Source organism: Macrobrachium nipponense, chromosome 12 (assembly GCF_015104395.2).
Source record: "Macrobrachium nipponense isolate FS-2020 chromosome 12, ASM1510439v2, whole genome shotgun sequence".
Classification (NCBI taxonomy): domain Eukaryota; kingdom Metazoa; phylum Arthropoda; class Malacostraca; order Decapoda; family Palaemonidae; genus Macrobrachium; species Macrobrachium nipponense.
The window spans coordinates 71,500,772-71,515,059 of record NC_087205.1 but is presented as its reverse complement, the minus strand read 5'-3'; positions in this window follow the sequence as shown (position 1 = coordinate 71,515,059).

The following is a 14,288-nucleotide window of genomic DNA, read 5'->3' as shown; positions in this document are numbered from 1 at the left end:
GGTGACACTACATTACACTTAAAGCAGCTCTTTTAAATTTAGATGTGTTATACAAAAGTAATAATTTCAGTCATGCAGCACCAATTTACCCAGTGCATTTGTATAATTCTTTTTATCGTATTTGTAGCATTAATGTTGTATATGCCTTTTGAATGTCTAATGTTACACATGCATTGTGAGAAGCTGTGGTATTACCAGATATTGAAATGCTTTTAAGTACAAAGATGGGGTAAGGTATACTAAGAATTACAGCAGCATGTTGTGTCCATTATGTTAAATTAACTGTTTTATTGGTGAAAGTGAATAAGGTAGATCTGATCAGTTTATCCCAAAGAGTAAGATGGTGTTAGCAATTATTGGAGATATATCTTTGAACTGCTGCACCAGATCTGATAATGAAATTGCAAAGTGGAAGCTTTGCTAATGAGCTCAAGTGTTTGATTTAATGGCTTATGGGAATGAACGTTTAGTTATTTGAATTTAGAGGCCTTGAAAGGGCCTTCTTCTTTATTAGAATGGAGAGAAAATAAGCCTTAATTGGTTGGTATCTAAGACTAGTTACCTCAACCTGACTTAAACAGTCTAATCTCAGCTTCAGCTTTAATACATAACTACACAGATTTAAGATTAGATTGGAATGGCATAAGCAGTCTATGTTTTAGGAAGCATCTTTAAAAAGTCAGGAAGGTCAAAACAGGCCAAAAATGATGATATTGCTGTTGTAAAAAAAAGATTCATTGGAGGTATTTCATTGAACTATGCACAATTAAGTACTGGTAAATACCTGCTCCTTATATAGGTCCCAAATCGTGTCAATTCAAAATGTAATTCCTGCTTAACTGTTTGATATTTCATTTAAATGCTTTTTTGTTTCTTTTTTAATAATAATTAAGGTTTTTCATATTTTTATTTTATACCTTCACTGCTCTAGTAATCTGTAGGTGTCTCCATTACAGAATCACCATGTCTTGTGGGACATTTAATCATTTCCCTGTTCATGAAATCAGTACAGAAACCATGTTTGGTTTTGACTGAACACTCATTTGTTGAAGTCCACTTATATGTTGCAATTCGAACAGCTCTTGATGATATCTTTAGTATTTCATTAACAATAGTACACTCATTAAGCAAAGGAGCTAAGGGTTCCAGTTGATTTCTTAAGTAGTACATCTGGACATATGTTTAATGCCAGTGACTGTTTGATGCTATTCAAGAGATTTTTAAGGATAATTTTTTATAGAATCCACGTATGCAGCAATTTGTATGTATCACTCATGTCTTCACAAGTACAATTCTTGTACTTTTGATGTTAGCAAATTGTATTGGCATTAGTTTTTTATGAAGTTCATGCTTTTTTGTCTTGCAAGAAAATGATTTATTATAAACATTTATAGCATACTTTTCTGAATGTTTATTTAGAATTCATGGCAATTCATATGTTGACATGCTGAAGCAGTTTATTCATGCCATTGTTGTTGACCCACGATGCCTGTCATGATTTATCTCTACAAGAATTTAGTTTATTAAGCATTTCGCCAGTACCGTACATTGTAATAATCTATCTATAAATATACTGTATTGATCTATACATTAAGTGCATAGTTGAGTGTTAAGTCCATTTTAATATCAACACATATTTGTCCTTACAGGTAATCATAAAATGTAAACAAATTTAATAGGTTAATTTACCAAAATATATGGTAGGCGTATTTTGATGGTTAGCAACTAAATTCTACAAGTCTTTGAAAGATGGGATCATATTTGCAATTATAAGTTTAGGAGGAATTTTAATTTGATGAATATAGTGCAAATATTTTCATTCTCTTATGAGCTGTCATGTTGGCTATACTTATTACAGTAGTATCTGGAAATGGTATTACATCATAGAATTATAATTTATTTGTAATCAGTACAGTATATGTATATAAACTCAACATCTTTGGAATTGTCCCATCTGACATTATGTTAGGGAAAATGCATTCAGTATTTTCCATTGGTAGACCAGCAGTATACGCCTGGCAATCCAGTCAGATGCTAAAGTAGATATTCTTGCCACATGTCCCATAACCCCTGATCCAATCTGCCAGTGTCACTTGCCTTTCAAATACTGGACCATCTTGGTTCAGTCATCAAACACTGGTGTACATTAGTCAAGTGCTCATATTCTCCTTCCCCTTTTTGTAATTTTATATTCTTATCTTTAATGACAAAGGCAACAAAAGCATCTGACTGGTTGATGTTAGTGTTGTACACATTGGCCTCCATCCTTGAATGTATTGTTATAGACACATGGAAATGTAGCATTTTAGTTAGTATTGATTAATTGAATTTGTGTACTCCGTCGCCAATGCTTCTTTGTAGTGTTGTCACCTTGAGTAGGTATATTATTTCCCATTTGCTTTCTCTTGTGTCAGTCAGGAGCCACCTAGTATGTTACATTTTTCTGAGGTATTAAGATCCAGCTTTCCTCAGAAGAATTCTGCTACAGTAGCAGTTTGCATTATAGCTGAAACAGAAGATGAAAGCTCAAGAACAAGTCTATAGCATGTCATTTATCTTCAAATTGTAGTTTCACTTGAAACCCATTAGTACTATTCAAGTTGCATTTCCTATAACAACACTTTGAACAACTTCACTATAGTGCAGTTTGAGAAACATATTTGTTTTAAGTGGCTTTGTAGCTGCTTTTCAACAGAAGGACATTTAGCCTGTGTAGGAAGTTGACTATAAGGGGCTACTTATTGTAATGTAGATTTGCACAATTCCCACAAGTCCTTTTGCTCACATGAATTTGTTATGTTGCATGTACAACTTATCAACTGCATTTACCTTTTTTCAAGTATTTTAATAGTAGATGTCATTATCAGACTTAAGTAGTTCATAATACAGTTTTACCTCTTTTAAAACAAGTGAACATATACTCCTTTTGATTTTATGTATTCATAAGATGAAATTTTGATGAGAATACTCTCAAGGCCCCATGTGATTGCATTGAAGTTCTGCTGTTAAGCGTTGGCTGCATTTTCACTTGCTGGAATTTGGTGTCAACAAGTATGGAAATTTTAAGAAATGCTGCAGATGCACTTCAGTTGCAAAACTGAATGCAGACTATGAGGAATAAGTAAGATATATTTGAAGTAGTGAGAATGCTGGCATACAATGGAAAGAAAAGATAGTTTTTAGAAATGAAAATATCCAATTTCCATTTCACATTGATAATGGTGCATGTGTTAGCCCTAGACCAACTGCTTACATTACTCAAGTGGTCTGCAATTTTTTTTTTTAGTTGGGCCAAGTGTTAGTACTGAATTTTACATTTAAACCTCATTTTTTGTTGTGTTTTGCCAACTATCCCTGCTTTAATTAATGTCTATTCCAGTTGTAATATTTGTTGTCTTTCTTCTGTCTAGCTTTTTGTTATAATTTTACCCGAAGTATTTGGCAAGATGTACCGTACTGGTAATTTCAAGGTTGATTAATGTTGAACAAATTAATGTTTGGATGTAAGAAAATTATTTTAGTCCTACATTATATCTGCATCTAGTACATCTTGTGATATGATCATCTGTTCTGAGTTTTGAGATAGTGTGTGTGAGTGTGTTAGTGCTCAATATGAAGCTTACAAGAAGAAATGGGTACTGTACTACTTAAGGAACTTTTTTCAGATTATCATGTCATATTTGATGAGAAGGGTTGTATGTTGTTTATTTATTTTTCCAGTTGAACACTGTCACATATCAGTTGAGTACTGAGGATGTTAGGATTAACTTTATTTTTATTTTTTCAGCTGGGTATCATATATATATATATATATATTATATATATATATAATAATAGATATATATATATATATATATAATATGATATATATATATATATATATATATATATAGATATATATATATATATATATATATATATATATATCTATATATATATATATATATATATATATATATATATATAAACTATATTATATATATATATATATATATATATATATATATATATTCGATACTATATAATATCTTTGGCTCATGAGATGTGTACTAGAAAGCTTATATTGTAACCTTTTTGGTTGTTCAGTGTTATCAGCTATGTTGCAAGACCCTCAGTTTGACTGCTTGTTGTTCTTGTTTGTTAGTGACCCGCAAAGCCATTGACTTGTAGTTGGGAAAACCTATTGCAGCCATGCAGATTGTCACTAATAGATTCAGCATGCATATTACCATAAGGCATCATCAGTTTAATGAGCCTCTTAGTAACATGGCTGTGTATATCGGTACTGTTTTTGTTATCGTTTTTAAATCTTTTGTTCTTAATAATTACTGAAGAGCTGTGATCATTGTATATCGTTTTATTTTTTGTACATACTCCTTTTTTATGTTCCGTCAGTGGCGCTTAATAAAGGATTGAAGGCTACATAATAAGCAGTTTCACTATTTATTTCCTTAGTCCTGACCTCCATAGTATTAAAGGAAGCTCTTCAAAGTACCAGTTTTGTATCAGAGTGACCCTTATACAAAAATTTCAAACATCATATGCACTAGAGGCTCATCTCCAAACTTGGTGGCCACAGTATGTGCTGAAATGGTAATAAATATTTGTGAGTGTAACAGGTTATGCCCGATTAGAGGGCAAAAGTGGTGAAAATTGACTTTTACTGGGTTAGACATTTTAGGAGTCTCGTCTCTATTGCACATTTTGTTTTGTTGTATTAGAAAAAACCATTGGCGGCATCCCTGCTAGAGTTTTTGCATAGTGGTCTGGTTACATGATTTTAACTGATTATTTTTTTAATAAATAAACAGTACAACCAAACTGCTGAACTCATTTATTTGCTTCTTACTTCTTACAGGCTGGCCCAAAGTTTGTCTTTATTAATGATAAAATTTAGTTTTATTGTAGTGTCTTACCGAACAATTATACAGCCGTGATTTCCACGAGCGGCAGGATACTAAATTCAAATTTAGCGCGTAGGCGTCGCCAACACTGGTGGTGATGACGTCATCTCCCTCCACTCGCGGGAGAACCAGGTACAACTGCCCAGGTGAATCCAATTCTTTTCCTGCCGGCGTCCGGTGAACATCGGTGGTCGGTGCGGTTGGATGACTTTGCTTCGCTTTTTTCTTGTGGATTTGATCTTCGGAATTGGTGAAGTACTCTTTTTTGGCGTTGTTGTTATTTTGCTTATTATTTAGGCGTTGCCATGTCGGATTCTAGTCCGTCGGGAGTTAGGTTTTGCATCTCAGGATGTAAAACTAGATTATCCAAGTTAGAGTATGATTCTCACACTAAATGTGTTAAGTGTAGGGGACAGGTTTGTTCAGCAGATCGAACATGTAACGAGTGTAGTGATTGGACTGATTCTCAATGGAAGTTTTTTAGTTCATACTCGGAGAAATTAGCTAAAGACAGAATTAGAAAAGCAGCGCTTAGGGAAAGTAGACTTAGCTCTGCTTCGTCTTGCGATGCATCTGTTCCTTCTGTTTCTCCTCAAATTGTTATGTCTCCTTTGACTACACCTCCTATTCCTCCTACTAATCCCACTTCTCCGGCTTCCCGTGTAGTTTCTTCCGACACCATTGCCAGTCTGGAATCGAGGTTAGATCAGAAATTTTCGGTACTAGCGAATACGGTTTTGCAACTTGGTAATTCAGTTAAGACGTTTTTGGAGAAAGCGGCTTCAGGTAAGAGTGTAGTTGAGGGTGCGTCTGTCTGTCCTGACACGTCTCCTAGACAAAGGTCACTGTCCAGCTCCCCCGCACCAGGGAGAAGACATACCGGAAGTCCAAGGGAATCGATCGGGATTTGCCCACAGACAGGCGCCTCTCTTGTTGAGCCTGTTGCGCCTCAACAGGGCTCGGTTAAGCGTTGGAAAGGTGTTGCGGTCAGACGCCTTTCGAATGATTCAAGCGATTTGTCTCCGGTCGCGCGGCGCTCTTGGCGAGATTCGCCCGTTTCGCGTCCCTTAAAGAGGCGTTCAGGCGCTGATTCTTCGCCTCCTCCAGTCAAGCGGTATAATGAGCCTGAGAGTAGGGTTGCGCCTCGGCCGTTAGCGGCTTGTTCGTCGCCTCAATCTGTGCCTTTTTCGGCTCCATCTACTAGTAGAGATTGTGGTTTTAGCGCTGTAGCTAGCAGTTCTAAGGGTGTTTCTTTAGGCGCTTTCTCGTCTGTTACGCCTGATGCGCCTGTTTCGCCTCGAATTTCGGCGGCTCCGAGCGAGGCGCAAGTAGTTTTTCCGCCTCCTGCTGAACATTTAGGCTCTTCCAAGCCTACGTTAACTGTTTTTGATTTGTCTCTGGCGCCTTTGCGCAAGCAGTTAGAGATGTTAACCAACTGGATGAATGAGTCCAAGGGTGGTTCGAAACCTTCAGATCTGGTTGTAGTCCCGTCTACTTCTTCGGCGGTATCGGAGAATGAAGAGGAAGTAGAGGAGGAGGATTCACATCACCTCTCGTGTTATTCACGTCTCCTTAGATTTCTTCTGGTATCTTATCCAGATTATTTTGAGAAAGCGGCTCCGCGCTCCCCAACTTCGACTTTTTTGATGAGGAGGAAAACTTCAGACCCTCTCCTCCCAAAACTTGTTCTATCTAAAGCGGTTAGACATTCGTTGAAAGAGACGGAGAAATGGATGTCTATGAAAAGAGACTTAGGGAAGGCTCTTTTTGCTTACCCTCCAAGTTGCTTCGTAAGAGGTATAGGTTTTATGTAACTGGGGAAGCTCCTTCTCTGGGAGTTTCTGCCTCCTCCCAGGGAGACTTCTCCAGTTTAATCGACTCCTCTAGAAGATCTGCTTTCGCCGCAGCGAAAGTTTTCTTTACAGCGCCTGAGTTGGACCACGTTGTAAAGAATCAATTTAAACTTTTGGAAGTCTTTAGCTTCCTTGATTGGACTATTGGCGCTTTAGCGGCCAAGATCGAAAGACTGTCCTTCTCTTTCTCAGGAGTTAGCGAGGATTGGATTGGTGTTCTGTCCTGTGCGGACAAATCCATTAGGGATGGATGTGATGAGTTAGCTTCGCTCATCGCCTTTGGTACCCTTAAGAAAAGGCAACTTTGGTGCTCCTTTGCTTCTATAAGGGTTACTTCCCAACAGAAGTCTGCTCTCTTGTTTGCTCCTTTTGTGAAAGATAACCTCTTTCCAGACGATGTAGTGTTGTCAATTTCGTCTGCGCTAGATAAGAAATCTACTTCGGATTTACTGGCACAGTCTACTAAGAGACCTAAAGCTCCTTTGGAGACTGTTCCTTCGGTTTTTACTCTGGCCCAAGCGCCTTTTCGAGGGAGAAAACCCAAGCGCTTCTTTCGGCCGAAGTCGAATTTGCGACCTCAGTCTAAGGCCTCGGCCAAGGTTAACAAACCTTCCAAATGAAAGCTCGGTTCTTCATGCACCAGTGGGAGCCAGGCTGGCTCTGTTTTGGGAGGAATGGGAAAACAGAGGAGCAGAAGCCTGGGTAGTGCAAGTACTCAAGTTCGGCTATCGTATTCCTCTCGTTTCACCTCCCTCGCTCTCACCTGTGCCAATTCCATTCCAGGCATACTCTCCGGGCTCAGACAAATTTCTGGCGCTAGCCGCAGAAGTGGAAGCGCTTGTTCTCAAAGAAGCGATAGAACAGATAGAAGGGGATTTTCCTCCAGGCTTTTACAATCGCCTTTTTGTAGTTCCCAAGTCATCAGGGGGCTGGAGGCCGGTTTTGGATGTGAGCGCCCTGAACTTGCATGTCCAGAAAACAAAATTTCATATGGAGACCACTCGGTCGGTTCTGGAGTCCATCAGACAGGGGGATTGGATGGTCTCTCTGGACATGCAAGACGCTTATTTTCACATTCCGATACATCGCGAATCTCGGAAGTACCTGAGGTTCATGTTCGAAGGCAAGGTGTTTCAGTTTCGGGCGCTTTGCTTCGGACTAGCGACCGCTCCTCAAGTTTTCACCAGGGTTCTATCCCCGATAGGAAGCTGGCTGCACATATTAGGAGTAAGAATCTCCCTCTATCTGGACGATTGGCTTCTCCGGTCGGAATCAGAGAGTCGGTGCATGAAGGACCTTGGAACAACTCTGGATCTTGCCAGAAAGAAAAGTTAGGAATTTGGTCAACAAACAGAAGTCCCAGTTGGTTCCATCTCAGAGCATCCTTTATTGGGGGATGACTCTGAATGCTCAAGTTTTTCGGGCTTTTCTGTCCCCGAAGAGGGTTCAAGGCTGTCTGGAGACAGTTCAGGAGTTCTTGGACAAAAAGGTAAGTTCTGCCAATCAGTGGATGAGGCTCCTGGGCAAATTGATGTCTGTAGAGAAATTGTGACGTTGGGGAAGACTGCACATGAGACCTCTGCAGTTTTTCCTGAGAGCCTCTTGGTGCAGGAAGACACAACCAGACTCGATTACCTTTCCTGTCACAGATCAAATAAAAGAGGACCTAAGGTGGTGGCTCTCTCGAGCAAGGTTGGAAGAAGTGTTAGATTTACGACCCATCCTCCCGAACCTACAGTTCTTTTCCGACGCATCGGACACAGGTTGGGGAGCCCTGCTGGGAAATCAACGGACTTCAGGAGCTTGGTCGGAGAAGGAGAAGAAGTTCCACATAAATGTAAAGGAACTTTTAGCAATTTTCCTGGGGCTCAGACAGTTTCGGAGCTTAGTAGAAGGTCGGGTAGTGGCAGTGCATTCCGACAACTCCACGGCTCTCTCGTACGTGCGGAAACAGGGGGGGACTCAGTCTTTCTCTCTATACGAAGTAGCCAAGGATCTCCTCCTGTGGTCAAACGAAGCGAAGGCTCAGCTAGTCCCGAGATTTGTTCTGGGAAAGATGAACGTCCTGGCGGACGAGTTAAGTCGTCAACAGCAAGTGTTACCTCTGGAGTGGACTTTGGACAACAAGATTTGTCAGAAACTTTGGCGCCTTTGGGGACGACCGTCCATAGACCTGTTCGCGACATCAAGGAACAACCGTCTTCCTCTCTTTTGTTCTCCAGTTCCAGATCCTCTAGCTTGGTCGGTGGACACAATGCTGTTGGATTGGTCGGGTCTGGAAGCTTATGCAGTCCCTCCGTTCGGTCTAATAAGAGAGGTGCTGAACAAGTTCATGTCGCACAGCAATGTAACACTAACGTTAATCGCTCCCTTTTGGCCCAGGAAAGAGTGGTTCCCGGACCTTCTCCAGTTGTTAGTAGACTTCCCCAGACTTCTTCCTCCAGAGAAGTGGCTTCTCAAACAACCTCACTTCAAGAGGTTCCACCAAAACTTGTCCGCTCTAGCTCTGACAGGGTTCAGACTGTCCGGAATCTTGTCAGAGCGAAAGGGTTTTCAAGAAGAGCTGCAGAAGCTATCGCTCGTTGTAGGAGAGAGTCTTCTAACAAACTCTATCAAGGGAAGTGGAGAATCTTCAGAGAGTGGTGTAGAAGTGCTAAAGTCTCTACTTCTGCGACCTCTTTAACAGAAATAGCAGATTTTCTTCTATTTCTTAGGAACTCTAAGAAACTGGCTCCTTCGACGATCAGAGGATATAGAGCCATGCTCTCTTCGGTTTTTCGACATCGAGGTTTGGATATTTCCTCCAATTCAGATCTGTCGGACCTCATTAGGTCTTTCGAAACCACTAAGCTCCCGCAGGATACAGTGGCTTGGAACTTAGATGTGGTGCTAAGTTCCTCATGGGGCCACCGTTTGAGCCTTTGAAGTCGGCTTCACTCAGGAACTTGACTAAGAAGGCACTTTTTCTTATTGCACTAGCTTCTGCTAAGCGTGTCAGCGAATTGCGCGCTATAGACAAAAGAGTCGGTTTCTCTCAAGGCAATGCTGTATTTTCGGTATCTTTGACCTTTCTAGCCAAAAATGAGAATCCTTCTAATCCTTGGCCGAGGAGTTTTGTGGTAAGGAACTTATCTGATTTGGTTGGACATGAGGAGGAAGAAAGGCTCTTATGTCCAGTCAGGGCTATTAAGCAGTATCTGTTTGCCACTAAGGGTATTAGAGGACAATCTTCTAAGCTCTGGACCTCGGTTCAAAATCCCTCTCGTCCTCTTTCTAAGAATGCTATATCGTTCTTTATTAGAGAGCTTATCAGGGAAGCTCACTCGCAGTCCGAGAACGACAATCTTTCCGTTCTGAGAGTTAAAGCTCACGAGGTTAGAGCAGTGGCAACTTCTTTAGCATTTAGAAAGAATTTATTCCTTTAGCCTCGATTCTTCAGAGCACGTTCTGGAGATCGAATTCGGTTTTTGCGAGTTCATTATCTCAAAGAGATAGAAACGGTTTTCGGAGAATTGTAAAACGTTAGGTCCGGTGGCGGTTTCTGGCATGGTGTTGGGAGAAACGGCACAGGGGTCGTTCACCCCTCTATATGCTAACTTTTCACCTTGAATAGGTTGTCGAGTTCAAGGGAAGCTGGGGGTACTGAGTGCCTTGGGATACTCACCAGTCTGTTAGGTCAGATTTTATAATGGTTGGGTATATATGTTTTTAAATCTGGTGTTGGTGACAAATGTTTTGTATGATTGAATTTCTGGTCTTAGCCCAGGGCAAGGGCAATCTTTGTTGTTACTATCCTCCGTCAGTCAGCCTTGACTCGCTTGAAACTACGGAAGGATTCCACTCCTGTAGAGGCTAACTTTGGTCAAATTCCAATTCCTCTACAATAGTAAGAGGAGCACCGACCAGAGGCAGTAAACAGTCTGCTGTAGCTCTCTTACAAGGTAGGTACAACAGACACCTTGAGTGTTTACTGGTATTGTAATAAATGTAACCATTTAGAAATACTAGTGGTCCACTGAATCCCACTTCCCATGTGTAATCAGCTGTATAATTGTTCGGTAAGACACTACAATAAAAATGAAATTTTCATTATTAAAATGAAGTTTTATTGTATACTTACCGAACAATTATGATTATACCCACCCTCCTCCCCTTAGGTGGACGGACGGTCAGAAAGAATTGGATTCACCTGGGCAGTTGTACCTGGTTCTCCCGCGAGTGGAGGGAGATGACGTCATCACCACCAGTGTTGGCGACGCCTACGCGCTAAATTTGAATTTAGTATCCTGCCGCTCGTGGAAATCACGGCTGTATAATTGTTCGGTAAGTATACAATAAAACTTCATTTTTATACATTCAACTTCCCTGCCAGATATATACTTAGCTATAGACTCCGTCGTCCCCGACAAAATTTCAAATTTCGCGGCACACGCTACCGGTAGGTCAGGTGATCTACCGCCCTGCCCTGGGTGGCAGGACTAGGAACCATTCCCGTTTTCTAATCAGAATTCTTCTGTCGTCCGGACCGTCAACATTGTTGTTGGTTTCTCTCGATTGGTTTTTCTTTTTTCACCGGCAATTGATCTTCTTGACCGACTTTTGGTGACGTATCTGGATTGTTGGATTGGCATACGCTTTTGTGGACTGTTTTGTGGACTTGATTTTGGATTTTCTTTAAAATGTCTGACGCTGGAATGGTTGTGAGATGTTGTGTGAATGTAGGCTGTAAGGTGAGGTTGCCGAAAGCTTCGGTAGACCCTCACACTGTATGCAAGGGTTGCAGGGAGTATGAATGTTCTTTCACTAATACTTGCAAGGAATGTGAGAATTTGAGTGAGAATGAGTGGAAGAATCTAACTAATTATTTGAGAAAGTTAGAAAGAGAAAGAGTGAGGAAGGCTTCTTCTAGAAGTTTAAGTAGTTCGAGATCTAATGAACTAATTCCTAGCTTGGGATCTTCCCCAAGGGTAAGTATTGCTACTTCTCCTTCCATTTCAGCCCCTTCTCCTATTGCAGAACCTGTAGATTCAGCAAAAGAACTTGCAGATCTAAAAGCGGCCTTCAAGTTAATGGAAAACAAAATGGCTGCCCTGCAAGGTAAGGCTAGTGATTTTTCAGTGGACAGTGATGTGAGTGTCCCCAGTGTAGTGGAGGGGGCATCTGGTCGGCTCCGCAACGCTCCTAGGTCTAGACCTCTTCCAAGCTCACATGCCCAGAGGAGAAGGAATGTCGAAAACCGAAAGGAGGTTGTGGAGAATCCCCACCGATCAGGTGTCCCTTCGGCGGTTTCTGTGACACCCCAGACTGCCAGGGATCGCTATTGTAAAAGCGTCCTGCGTGATTGTTTTTCTTCGTCGGGATCTTCGTCTCCGAGACGTGATTGGAGGGATTCAGATCGCTCGCGACCACTGAAGAGGAGCTGGAAGGCTCCGACTATCGACTCGAGCCCGGAAAACTTCCTTGAGGAGTCTCCTTCGGGAGTTAAGAAGGCAAGAAGAGCCATTCTGTCACCCAGAGTTAGAAGGAGTCAGGAGGTGGAGGCCATGGACTCCTCCCCTCCTCCTTCTCCTCCTCCCGAAGAGGATAAAGAGGAGGTTACTAAGAGGTTTCTGGTTTCTATGCAGGAGCAGATTTTGTCTTTAGTAGGAGTGCTTTCAAAGGAGCCTCCTAGAAGGAAAGACACTTCCCTTCCTATCAAAAGGTCCTCCAGACGTGTGGAGGTACCTGCCGCCAGGATCGATGCTCCTACTCAAGGTGAGGCTTCTTGTAAGAACGTGGAGTCAACCTTACGGAGTGAGCCGATCAGGGCGGGTCTGGCACCGGCCAGGTGAGGAGTCACCAGGAGGGGGGCGGAGCCAAGAACCAGGAGCGAAGAGTTTCCCAGCAGGCAGGAGCCAAGAGCCAGGAGTGAGGAGTCACCCAGGCAAGAGGCAGGAGCCAGGAAGGAGTCAGGAGCTAGGAGGCAGGAGCCAGGAGGCAGGAGTCAGGAGTCAAGAGTCAAGAGCCAGTAGGCAGGAGTCGGAGTTCTTCCATGAGGCAAGATACGAATAGACTCATTTCTGGAATTTATGACTCTTCTCCAAACAGAAGCTCCTCTCCTTCAGATCGTAGGAGGTCTTGGAAAGACTCTTCCTCCAAACGAGAGCTTTCTCCTTCGTCTGATCGAGGTTTGGACGATTTGTCTGATGACGAACTTCCTGCAAATGAAGGACTCTCAAACTATAAGATCTTAGCCTCCTTGTTACTACAAGAGTTTGGAGACTCTCTTAGTCCGGCGGCTCCTCCTTCTCTTCGTTCTCTCTTTTCGAGCTCGGCTACTGTGAAATCCTCGGCCTTTCTGAAAATGAAACCTGCGATTTCCATGAAGAATGCCCTCCAATCTTTAGATTCTTGGATGGGCACTAAGAAAGAGTTGGGAAAGACAGTATTCTGCATGCCTCCTTCCAAACTCCATGGAAAGAGAGGTATTTGGTACGGGACAGGAGAGACTATGGGTCTTTCTCTTACTGCTTCGGCAGATGCGGACTTTGCCAATTTAGTGGATGCCTCCAGACGTCACTCTTTAGGATCGGTCAGATCTACGTGGAGCATTTCGGAGTTGAACCACTTTCTAAAGGGACTTTTCGTCACTTTAGAGGTGTTCAATTTTCTGGATTGGTCACTCAGAGGTCTGGCTAATAAATCTGGACGTGGTCCTGAAATTCCTTTCCTCAGATAAATTCGAGCCTCTACATCTGGCTTCCTTCTGCGACGTCACTAGGAAATGCTTATTCCTGTTGTCTCTCGCTACAGCCAAGAGGACGAGCGAATTGCACGCTCTGGACTCCACAGTGGGATTCAAAGGAGATGCTGCTATCTGCTCGTTCCAGACATTGTTTCTGGCGAAAAACGAGAACCGATCAAAACCTTGGCCCAGAAGCTTTGAGGTAAAAGATCTATCTAACCTCTTAGGCAGAGAGACAGAGAGGTCTCTCTGTCCAGTGAGAGCTCTTAAATTTTATTTAGAGAGAAAGAAACAGATGGGAGGTTGTCAACAAGGTCTTTGGTGTGCTGTGAAGAACCCCAAAAGACTCATGTCCAAAAACGCCTTGGCCTTCTTTGTGAGAAGCGTAATTACTGACACACACAAGAACTGCTCGGAGGAATCCTTCGGTCTTCTAAAGGTTAAGACCCATGAGGTGATGCAGTAGCAACGTCCCTGGCGTTCCTTCCCAAAAAGAATATGTCTCTTAGAAATATCATTGAGACTACTTATTGGAGGTGCAATTCAGTGTTTGCGTCTCATTACCTGAAGGATGTGAAAGTGACTTATGAGAAGTGCTTCTCTCTAGGTCCATTTGTATCAGCAGATACAGTTCTTCTGGGTCTTGGAGCAAAGACTGATCCTTAAAATATTTTAATTTTAACGTACATAAAAACCCTCTTGTCAGATATGTGCTTGGTTTTCTATTAGCAAGCTCACTGATGTCGCACGGGCGCATAGTGTCATTGCTGGTAGGGGATCAAGAGTATGTATGGCTAGTAGAGGGGG